The 12,212-nt window shown below is 40.2% G+C and overlaps 1 protein-coding gene across 3 annotated transcripts in view; it reads left to right on the top strand.

Moving 5' to 3' along the window:
- The window catches only part of INTS6 (integrator complex subunit 6), a 76,116-nt gene that overhangs the window by 26,454 nt on the left and 37,450 nt on the right, over nucleotides 1-12,212 (top strand). The window contains exon 2 of one of the 3 annotated variants that reach the window (XM_037057583.1): nucleotides 2,737-2,958. The exons of the other annotated variants lie outside the window; for them this stretch is intronic. The gene's annotated coding sequence lies outside the window, so the exon portion shown is untranslated. The remainder of the gene's footprint in view (nucleotides 1-2,736; nucleotides 2,959-12,212) is intronic. 3 annotated transcript variants of the gene reach the window in all.

Below are 12,212 nucleotides of genomic sequence, written 5' to 3'. Positions count from 1 at the left end.
GTGCTTCTCAGATAAGGTCAAGTTCAAGGAGTTCATCATCACCAAGCCCTTATTATATGAAATGCTAAAGGGACTTATATAAGAAAAAGAAGATGAAAAATATGAACAGTGAAAGGACAGCAAACACACAGTTATTAACAACCACACCTAAAACAAAAGCAAACCAAGAGGACAGCTAGATCAGGAGTGGAACCATAGAAATGAAGAACACATGGAGGGTTAGAAACAGGGGGGTGGGAGGGGGAGAAGGGGGGAGAAGGCACAGAAAATAGCATAGATGGTAGGTAGAAAATAGATAGGGGGGAGGGCAAGAATAGTGGGGGAAATATAGAATCCAAAGAACTTGAGACACGTGGTTATAAACTAAGGGGGGCAGAATGGTGGGGGAGGGAGGGTGCGGGTGGAAGGGATTGAAGGGGGGGAATAGAACAACTGTAATGGTATAATCAATAAAATATATTTAAAAAAAAAAAGAATTGGTGATAGTTGCACTTAATTTTTGCTTTCTGTGGAGTTGCTGCTTAAATACCCTTTCGTAGCAAGTTGTTCTGGTTTTTGGATTCTTAAAAGGATGTTTAGATTAATTCAGCAGCAGTTTTTCCTGTGATGTACGGTAACTGGTTGTGTGTAAGAATTGGGGCATGCCCTTTGTGTGTGGTATCGCTGTGTTCCAGGTACTGGGCACACGAAGGTGGGGCTGAGCAAGACCGCTGCCCCTAGCAGACTGGCGCATGCGGTCTGAAGACATTCGAGTAATCAAGCCCTTGTGCTACTGCTGTGCAGTGAGAGAGACCTCCTGGCAGGAGTGAACAGGGTTCTGAGAGCCTGAAGAGAGGAGCTGAGGTTTGAGGGGTGGGTCGAGAACTGAGCCCTGAGCCCTGACCCCTGACGTTTCAGGAAGAGGGACAGTGCAAAAGTGTGAAGGCGTGAAGACAGTGTATTGGGCGACTGAACTACGTGAGTGATGTGCAGACATTGTAGGTAGGAGGGGGGAGTGCCTGAAACGTAGGCAGAGGCCACACGATACCCCCCTGAGGAGACCACGCGAATCTGTGTAACATTTACAGAAGAGGTACTGGATATGTTAAGCAGGTGGGTAACACAATCAGATTTGCATCTTAATGAGCTTATGCTGCCAACAAGGGGCAAGAAGACAGATTGAAGAATGGTAAACTGGGAAGATTTAGCAAACTTCATGCAGCAGTTCCGGAAAGCACCTGGGGCGTCCTAAAACTGAGCTGGTGCTGGATAGGAGGGCGGAGGTTTGAGAGAGTCGATGGGCCTGCTGGTCAGGTCTTTAAAGGCAGTGGTAGGAGAAGAAAGCCGTGTTTGACAGAGGTTTTGGGCCCAGGGTCTAGGCTGGGGCTTCAGGGGGTTCTGTGAATTTCCTAAAATCTTAACCCAGACACTGTCCGGCTGTGTGTATGCTCGTTTTCTCAGGGACGGTGGCTTATAGGGTTAGTCATATTCTCAGACAGGGAAGAACAACAAAAACCGACCGTCTAGTGAGTAGTCTTTTGAGGTGTCCAACCTGAGAATCCACGTGGACGTTGTCGGTGTTAACCGAGTGGGGTACTGGGTGAGTGGTAGACAGGAACGGAAAGTGAATGTTGGTGAGTGTCTGTGTTTAGGGTGCAAGTGTTTTAAAGGAGTCGTGAGCCAATGTTTAAAACAATGACTTCACGGATTTTTTTCTTGCCTTAAAATATTTTGTATTTACAAATGGAAATAATTAGAATCTTATCTCTGATTTCCTAGAGTTAGAATTTTTATTTTGAAGCAGATTAAATACACCTTAAGTTATCTTACTATTTATCAGGTCTTTTAAGTGTTTAAACCGAAGGCTGTCGTGATGGGCACCTTGAGAACTGCTTATTTCAAACGAGCATGAACATTGAAATTCAGAACCCTAGGCTGAGAGCGTTGTGTCGGCGGGGGGTACCTTGTGCTAGTCAGTTAACGAGGGTACAAGACTAATTTCTTTATTGCTTTTAATTTTAAGTTAAGTATGTAATTTAAGAAGGCTGGGGGCAGGGGAGAGGAGCTTGCTGAGAGAGATCAGGAACCTGATCCTTCCTGTCCCCTCTCCCCTCACGGGGCACATTACCTTTCCCTGTCCCTGTCCCTGTTCCTGTCCGTTTCCCATAAGCTCCAAAGGCCCCGTGTTTTGCCTTTGTAACTTGTTTCCTGAACCCATTTCTTTGATGGCTCACTTCTACCACTGTGACTGACTTTCTTTAAAAAAAAAAAAGAAAAGAAAAAGAATGGTAGTAGATTGGCTTTAACTGTATTGGCAGTTTTCTGCCAATTAAACTCACTTACAAGTCAGCCTGCTGGGTGCACTTCATGCCTCTCCAAGTCAGATTGTAGTCTGAGCCCGAAGGGGTTGAGTCCCCGATGGGGCCCGCTCACCGAAACCTCAGGCTGCTCGTAAATGCCTCCGTTATGCTTGCTTAGCTGTGTTCCATAGTTACTTTTATGTAATTTCCACTTTCAGTTCTTTTCCAATGTAATACAGTAGATTTAACATTTTTAAATTTGTATATTAGGAATAAACTATGCAGTGACTGGAAGATATTTTGAAACTGTGACTTTTACACCAAGGCAAGGCTACATTTTGATCTAGGCAAGGCTGTTTTGGTTTCTTTTTCCCCACGCTCTGTCGTTGCAGGTTGAATTAACTGATTCCCCCCTTTGTTTTGTTTGTTGTGGTTTTGATGTTTTTTTTCCTTTCAGCTAAAGGAGCAGCCCAGTGGTTTTGGAGAAGTGCCAAGGTGCACTGGCTGGCTCACGTGACTGGTGCCTCAGGGAGGGTCGGGATTCCTGGGTCCAGGACCGACCTGATCCTGGAAGTCACTTCAAGCAGGCAGATCGTGGGGAAAAGCCTTGTCTGGTGGCTAGCCTTCCTCACAGCTCTGACGCTAGTCATCTCGGAGGGCCTCAGAGGGAGCCGTGAAGGTGAGCAGAGTAGAGTGTAGTTTTCTCTGGGGGCTGTGACTACGCGTTGGAGAGTCCGATTCAACCTGGAGGGACATCCCTGACCAGACAGACCCAGGTGCAGTTGGTAGATGACCTTCAGCTTATAAACTTGATGGTGATCAGACCCCATCTTTGGAGTTATTAGAAACTGCCCTCCTAGCCTTAAGATCTGTAGAGGGAGGAATTTGATATTTCCTGGGCCCTTCAGAATCCGAGGTTAAAACAGCCATCTTTGTAGCAGTTTGGATTTATGTAGCTCATATTTTGTTGCATTCTATTTGAGGATTATTGGAACTGCTTGCATCATTTAAATGACATTTTTTGCCCTATGAAAGATTTTTTTAAAGATTTTATTTATTTATCTTTAGAGGGGAAGGGAAGGAGAGAGGGAGAGAAATATCAATGTAGGGTTGCCTCTCATGCGCCCCCTGCTGGGAACTGGCCTGCAACCCAGGCATGTGCCCTGACTGGGAATCGAACCGCTATACTCTGGTTCGCAGACCTGCGCTCAATACACTGAGCTACACCAGCGAGGGCGAAAGATTTCTTTAGAGATGTTTTGAGCAATTTGGTTTGGAAAAAGTTTAATCCTAGGCTTCTCTCTCTCTGTGCTTTAAGCACTCATAGAACCCAATCGTTTATATTACAAGCTTTGCTGCTAAAATTTCAAAATCTAAAACCTGTCCTAAGGCCTATTAGATTTTTTTTTGAGTCACCAATATTAGGAAAAAAAAAAACAATAATAGGGGACTGCACCATCCTCAATGTAAGTACATTTTTGCATTTAGAGATTATATATGTCACTGCTATATTAATATTAGAAAACATGCAAAAAAAGTTTAAAAAGATGAAGTGAAAAATCTTATACAAAGGAGGCTCTGATATTTTCTTCCTCTAGACCGTGCATTATGGTGTGTGTTTGGGGGGGTGGTAGCAAACATTTTTCAAAGGGCCAAAGAGTAAATATTTCAGGCTTTCAGCCCTTGTAAGACAAAAGCAGCTATAGATAACATTTTAAACCACTGAGTGCACTTGTCTTCAGTAACAGTTTATTTGCCAGAACCAGCTGTGGGCTGGATTTGGCTGGCGGGCCATAGTTTGCGGACCGCTGTAGAACACCGTTTTGTCTACTCCACTGGCCTAGACCTTGAGATTGTTGCACTGCTGGTGTGAGGCCCTTTGCCCCAGGTGTCCTAGAATTCGATCTTCCTTACTGCGCTGATGGAGCAGGTGAATGCCAGGAGTCAGAATGTGCTCAGTTTAGTGGAGCAAACCCTGATGGGGACACCAGTGATTCAGACACAAAGTTAGGGGCTGAGGTCTTGAGTTGGAAAGCTAGGGAAGCAGTTATGGAATGGCGTGAAGAGTAAAAGGACCCAGCACAAGCTGCCAGGGGGTCAGGCTGGCACTGGGGAATGACGTCTCATCTTGGACTTGGAAAGATTAATTCAAGTTTGTGATGTAGATGGGTGCAAGGGCATAAAGGTGCTGAAAGAGACTGTGGGGGGACTGTATCTACCTCAGTTCTGAAAGCTGGCAGAGTGTTCAAAAAAGCAACAGCAAGAAGTGAGAGTGGGCAGATTGAGGTGGCCCATTGCGTGTGTTCTTCCAAAGAACTTGGACTTTCCCTTACACGCTGGTGGTAACATGGAAGAGATTGCAGCAGAAACTAAAATGGTCAGATTTCGAAAGGCAGTGGCAGTAGTGGGGAATGGACACTGAGGAGATGTTTTTGGCAAGTCATTTTTTTTACCACCTGATAAAGGAGGGCACACTTGTTTGTGAGTTGTTTTATACCAGACATAAGTAAAGAAACTTGGAGTACTGTTGAGCGTAAAAAGGAATGAACTACTGATATGTTACAACGTGGATGAACCTCTGAAACATTACGCTAGATGCAAAAGCCCACATATCACATGAGACATATTGTATGATGCCACTTTTACGAAATGTCCATAAAGTGAATGAATGGTTGCCAGGGAGTGGGCCAGGCACTGACTGCTGGGGGGCAGGAGGGATCCTGCTGGGGTGCTGGAAGCGTTCTACAGCTGGGTGGGGGTGATGGTTGTATAGCTTTACCATTTACTGAAAGTAACTGGACACTTATTAAATGGGCAACTTTTATGGAAGGTAATTATACCTCACTTAAGTTGTTAAAAAATTAGAAAGACCTCACCTTTAAAATTTGTTGGAGTAAAACTCTGTTAAAGGGATTATTTCCATATTACTGATTGCCAAGCAGTTGCCCTTTCCTCTGAACAACTAATAACCTTCAAGTACTAGAACCCCCAAAAGTATTTTTTAAACCTTAAAGTGTTTTTAAAACATTGTCACTATAAAGCATAACTATAAGAACTACCGAGTCCAATTGTTACTAAAGTTTATAGAATTCACTTTGACTTTAATAATTTCTTAATTTTTCTTTCCATATTAAATATCATATGAGGAGAATCTTAAATGCTTATATTGGATAATAATATGAAAAAGCTAGAAATATGCTAAAGGAAATTTACTTGATATTATTTTTCAAGGAAATAATTGCTGAAGAACCTGAAGTGTGGTGATTTTAAATTTATAAATTGTTTCTTCATAATTGTAACTGTCATAGAAAATGAAAAAAAGAATATAAAATGATTGGAAAATGGTTCGTTCATTAAATATATATTTATTGTGGGCATTCTATGTGCTAGGCCCCGTGTCTTAGAAACAGATAGTGATGGGCTTTTACTCTGTTAACTTTCTTTTATTCCTGAGTGCCAAAATAATTTATGAGGTTGAGCATAATCATGAAGAGAATATGTATAAAACTTAATTGTGTTACTTTTTATTGTTTATAAGGTACTTTCACAACTCAATTTCCAATTCTGTGCGAGTCAGGAAAATGAGTCTTAGTCTAGCTGAACCCCAAGTGAGAGGTAGAGCTTGACCATTGTTTTCTGTTTCAAGTCTATTGCTCTTTACTCTCCAGCATGGGATTAAAAAAGAGTAGGACTGCAGAAGGAGAGGCATGTGCTCGTAGACCAGGTAAGACTGAGAGTCTGGAAACAAATCCATACATCTGTGGTCAATTGATTTTCAACAAGGGAGCCAAGACTGTGTCATGGGGAAAGAATAATGAATGTCCATGTGCAAGGGAAGGCGGTTGGACTCCTACCTGGCACCGTACACCAGAATGAAACAAAAATGGGTGAGCAAACTAAATGTGAGAGTTAAAACTCTTGAAAGGAGAAAAACAAGTGTAAACCTTCATCGTCTTGGATTTGGCATCAGTTTTTTAGACATGGTACTCAAAGCACAATCGAAGAAAAGTTAGATAATTTGACTTCATGTAAATGAAAAGACATCTGTGTTTCAAAGGATATTATCAAAAAATACAGGAACAATAGGAGGAAATATTTGCAAATCATATATCTGATAAGGACCTAGGATATAGAATACACAAAGAACTATTATAATACAAAAATAAAAAAGAAAACCCAATTAAAAATGGATAAAGGATTTGAAAAGAAATTATCTCCAATGAAGACAAGCAAATGGCCAATAAGTACATGAAAAGAAGTTCACCATCATTAGTAATTAAGGAAATACAAATCAGCAAGACCACACTCACACCTATAATGACTATAATAAAGAAGATGGATAAGAACACATGCCGTAAATGAAGAGTCACTGAAGCCGTCATGGACTGCTCAGGGGAATGTAAAGTAATACAGCTGCGGTGGGAAGAGTTTGGTGGTTTTTTCAAGAAGTGAAACAGTTGACGTATGATGCAAAAATTCTACTCCTTGGTATGTAACCAAAAGAAATGAAAGCATGCCCCATGTAAACGTCATATCAGCATTATTTATAATGGCCAAAAAGTAGAAAACAACCAGTGTCCACCAACTGTTGGATAAACAAAATGTGGGCTATCCATACAGTGGGTTAGTATTCAGCCTTAAAAAGGAATGGAATGCTGACACACACAAGAGCGTGATGAACCTTGAAGACATGCTAAGTGGAAGAAGCCAGATACCAAAGGCCACTTACTAGACCATTCTATTATATGAAGTATTCAGAAGAGGCATTCTATGGAAACAAATAGTGGTTGTTAGCTGTTGTGGGGTAAGCGGTGATGCTGATGGGTATGAGGTTTCTATTTTGGGGGATGAACATGTTCTGGTCCTGCAGCTCTGCCTCCCTGGTTCAACCATTGTAAATAAATGCAATAAGACAAATAGAAAAGGTCACATCTTTACCCCCACACACCAAGTTTTTCTCTTTAGTGACTTTAGCTTCTGGTATCTCCTTTACTTCCCTACCTCCTATTTAGCCCTTAATCACACTCTGGCTTCTGACTCTCCCATTCTTAATCAGGTCACTTTACGACTCCCTCATTTCCCAAATCCAGTAGTTGATTTAAAATTTTTCTCTTTCATGATTGTTCATTATTGAACACTCTTTCTTTATGAATATCTTTATGAATGAACACTTCCTTTATGAATATGAGTATCTCATGGCTCCTGAGTATCTCACTCACCTGGCTTTCCTTTGGCTTTTTGTTCCATTTTAATTCTTGGTCTTAGGTATTTGGCCATCACTTGATGTAGGGATTAGGGACACTGGCCCTGAACCTCCACCCCTGCCCCCACCCTCCCACCCCCCTCAGTGAAAATGCATATCCTTTAAGTTTCAGAAATGTTATTTCTTTGACAAAATTGTTTCCCATCTGCGTCTCTGTTTTTTTTTTCTGGATATCAGACTCTGAATTGACCCTTCACCGTCATTATTTATCTTTTGTCTCCTGCTTCATCTTTCTTGTCCTTTCTTGGAATTTTCCTTAACTGGGTCGATAAAGAACATGACTTTTGTTAAGGTTTGTAGATTTTTTTATCAAGGTGAAATTCACATAACAAAATTGATCATTTTAAAGTGGACAGTTTAATGGCATTGAATACATACCTTCCTTTTTATTAAAACTTTTATACTAGACAAAAATATAAAGGTGCTGTAACAGAGTGCATTGGTTTTTTTCTAGTCCCAAGCAGCAAATTCTGGAATAGGCAGATTCTTTCATGTATCTTTTTTTGACCAGATAATTGCAGTTTTGGTATCCTTGGATTTTAAACTGTTCTTTTTGGAAATAATCTGAAAAATAACCAAGGATTATGTTTATTAAAGGGAGAGGCAGGAATTTAAAGGACTAAATCTTGAGTCTTAGAACTGTGTTTAAATCTATGGGGAAGGAGGAAACAAGTCTCTCAGGGCCTGATATTAGAGATACAGTTTGTTTGTTGTTATTCATTATGAGTAAGAGCTAAGGCTGTGTTATATTTGAGGATGGAGATTTAAGACATACACACTCAGTTTCACTGAAAATGTTAACATTTTACTTGAAGCTTTTTTCCCACCTGTATTATCCAGTCAGATCTGTCATGGGTGGGACCTGATCCTGGAGGTGACGGCTTTATCTTCCAAATCACAAATGCGTTTACTGTTAGTTTGATTAGACCGTCTGCTTCCCTCCCTGCCTTTAATGCACATGCTGTGATTCTTTGAATACACATTTTCTGCACCGAAGCAGAACAAGTTCACAAGCATCTAGTTAAGCCTTTAAGGATTCTGAGAAGCAGAAATGATTTTTTTTATAGGACATTGGTTCAGCAGCTATCGTTGGAACAAAAGCAATAATGGCTTAAAATAGATAGAAATCCTCTTTTTCTCACACACCAAAGACTGAATCTGCCCTAAGCTGTTGTTTGGGCCCTCAGGTTCCTTCTATTTTGTTGCTCTGACTTTGCTTTTATTAGAACGGTTGATAATGGCTTCACGACATATCCTAGAGCAACACTACACCTGAATTTCAGCGTGTGGGAAGGAGTAAAGAATGTGGAGGACAGGCACATAAATTATTGTTAGTAAGAATTTAGAAAGCTTCCAAGTGCCCTTTGTAATGAAGCCACTCTGGTGCTTCGGTTTTGAGCAGGAAACATTGTTAATTACCTGTCTGAGGTTTAGGTCTGCGCTCTCATGAGAGTGTGTGTGCGCATGCACACACGTGCACGTCTTCTTTGTCCCGAGGGGAAGACGGAGAATGAGGGTTCTCACCTGGGTCTTTACAGAGTCCCTCTTGGAAGGAGTCAGGTAATACGCGAAGGCACTGGACTCCAAATTGATGGCATGTGTGTTCCAGAGCATTTTCTCTCCCCTCTTTTTTGCCACTGAATATACTTGCTTTTGTTGTTATTTGTTCCCTTCATTTAGCTATAATTTATATACAACAAACTATAGCAATTTCAAGTATAAAAGTTGATGAGTTTTGACAGATGTAAACATGTTATTAACATGTAAACATTTTATTAATAGTAATAATATGAAATATATCTCTCATTCCAGAAGAGTTCTCTCATGCTCCTTTGGCGTATCACTGTACCCTGGAAACCACTTAATCTACTATTTCTCTCTCTCCGTGTGTGATTTATCTTTATAGCTTAGTAAAATTTTGAAAGGGTCAAATAAATAATGTTATTGTTCAATTTATATCTCAATTTTCCTACTTGTCTCAGAGTTGTTTTCTGTGGATTAGAATCTGAACATGTTTCACACTTTACATCTGACTGTCACCTCTTTTTAACCTGAAGTCTCGGAGGTTAAAGACAAATTTGGACCCCTGAATATTTCTTATTAGGGAAATTATTACCTTACGGTGAATTAGCATCGAAATAAACAAACAAAAAATATGATTGGGCATTAGATCACCTAATTTGCTATAGGCAGTGCAAATAAAAGCAGTTGAAATTGCCAGATTTTTGGAGGTGAGAGGTAAACTTTTCAAGGGTAAGAGACGGTAGTGTGATTGTTTTACTGAGTGTGAGGAACTGTTACTGAGGAATGAGACATCTGCCCAAAGCCAGCCTTTTAAAGGGAAGCACTCAGTAATTTTTTTAGCCTCGAATAATTTATAATTGAAATTAAGAAAATAAAGTATTCTAAAGTTAATCAAATAGAAGTATAATTGCAATACTAGTAGTCTTTGATACATTATGAAATTACACTATTCAAACAAAAGTGCCAAAGGTCAAGATCATAAGCACAGACTATAAAATATGACTCTGATGTGCTGCTTAATATCTAATGGCCAAAAGGGATTCAGAAGAACCTCCAGACCTAGTGTGGAGAAGACCTAGATTCAGAGTCTGTGATGCTGGAATTCTGTGAGACTATTGTACAGAAGAAAGAGCTGTGCAGCTGTGTGAGTAATTAAGGTGCTGTCATTGGAAAAACTTCTGTGCACATTGAATGTTAAATTTGGGGGAAGCAGAGCAATATGTTACATTGATACACCTTAGAATCTAAGTTATAAATAATAGGTGTGTTGGAAGACTAAATAAGATGATTCAGTGTAGGATATCTAATCGAAACCCTTAACTCTCATGTGATTTGGGGCAATATTTGGTATGAACAAGGAGTCTTAAAGCTTTTTTCGCTTTCTACCTCTTTAAATTATCAAGCAAAGGTTATTGTTATTTTTATGGGCTACAATCTGTTTCTAGAAGATAGGGACACATATGTGGTCTGGTAGAAGTAACGCCTGTGTGAGTGTGGTTGGTAGGGTAATAACGTGGGTGTAATAATACATAGTTTTAATGCGAACATTTCACCTAACATGTCCTCTGGTACGCTCGAGTGTGATTTTGTTATGTTCCAGAATGACATGCTTATGGTTTTGTAATAAGACTATATAATAAAAAGGGGGCACTGTTTGGGCTGGACTCTGTATATTAACATACCGTGGAAATTAGTTGATATGTTTTTGTGCATTGAGTGCTCTCAGTTACATAGAAAGTAATGGCTCTTAACGTGGTTCATGAAGCTTTTACTACATTTATGTTTTTTTAAGTTTCTTTACTGACATGCTTTATTTTAAATCAACTTTCTGACCTAATACTTCATAATTTATTCTAGTTTAAATATTTATGTTAGATTCTGAATAATTTGGGATATTATTTAATAATTATGTGTAGTTATTATACATTAGAATTTATAACATTATTGTACTTTTAAGAAAATATACTCTTGTAGTATGTATGATTTGGAGTGTAGCCTTGTAGTTTTTTTTTTTTTTTAAGAGACCTTCACCGGTTTTAAATTTATTTATCTTTAGAGGGGAAGGAGAGAAACATCAATGTATGGTTGCCTTTAGTGCGTCCCCTGCTGGAAGTTGGCCTGCAGGGAATGGGTCTGCAACCCAGGCATGTGCCCTGACTGGGAATCGAACCGCGATCCTCTGGTTTGCAGGGCCTTGTAGTTTTTTTAAATCATGCCTCATACGTTACAGTACCTTGTTATCGCTTGGACACGTGAAATCATCACTAACATTAGAGGTAGAGAAAGCATCAGGGCCTTAGGACAGATATATTTTTTCCTCTGTAATTGTCTTTGGTATCAATTCCTTGCTTTTTTGCATTTATTAATCTGTTTCTTTCTCTTCTTCCTGGTCCTTTAGCTGTCAGTTACACTGGTGCTTTTTAAAAATTACTACATTAGTTCCCTAACTTGTCTTAGTTTCCTTCAATCTATCATACCGCAGCAATAGTTATTTTAAAGCATGCCACTTGAGTATATTTTTCTGCTGTTCACAGTATTTCATTGCTTTCCATTGTCCTTAGTATCCTTCACAACCTAGCCAGTCACCTTCATTGTCCATCTATCTGTTTAGTTACTTAGCGTATTTATTGAGTCTCTCTTGTGAACCAGTCACTGTACTAGGCTCTGAGATCAAATGATAAGTGAAAACAAGCAGGAGCTCTCCTCCATAGGTCTAGTTTTGACGAGACAAACATTAATAAAAATATCACATAGATAAAGTGGAATTGAAATTGTTACAAACCCAACAAAAGGGAGTACTCTGTGTTATTGGAGCTTGCAATAAGGGTGCTCTAGGTTTAGTCCGGGAGGTCATGGAAAGCTGAGATGTAGCGAGATGAATAGGATTTGCTGCACGAAACGTGGAAGAGTGGTCGTCCGGGCAGAGATGGGCAAAGGCTCTTTTCCCAAAGGGAGTGTGTTTGAGGAGGGAGTGGAAGGACGCTGAAGTGGCTCGGAGCATGAAGGAGAGGACTCACTGTGAGCAATGGAAAGGAAGGTTGGTTGGCTTGACACCACGCAGGCTCGGAGGTCATGCCAGGGAATTCGTTATATAAAAGCAGGGCGTTTACCTGGAGGAGGTGGGTGTGGAGGGGAGGAGGACAAGT

The sequence above is a fragment of the Sturnira hondurensis genome, unplaced genomic scaffold (genome assembly GCF_014824575.4).
Source record: "Sturnira hondurensis isolate 20B ecotype Veracruz unplaced genomic scaffold, ASM1482457v3 Scaffold0009719, whole genome shotgun sequence".
Taxonomy (NCBI): Eukaryota; Metazoa; Chordata; class Mammalia; order Chiroptera; family Phyllostomidae; genus Sturnira; species Sturnira hondurensis.
Note: the sequence above shows the minus strand (reverse complement) of the source record. Positions and strands in the feature narration are given on the sequence as shown.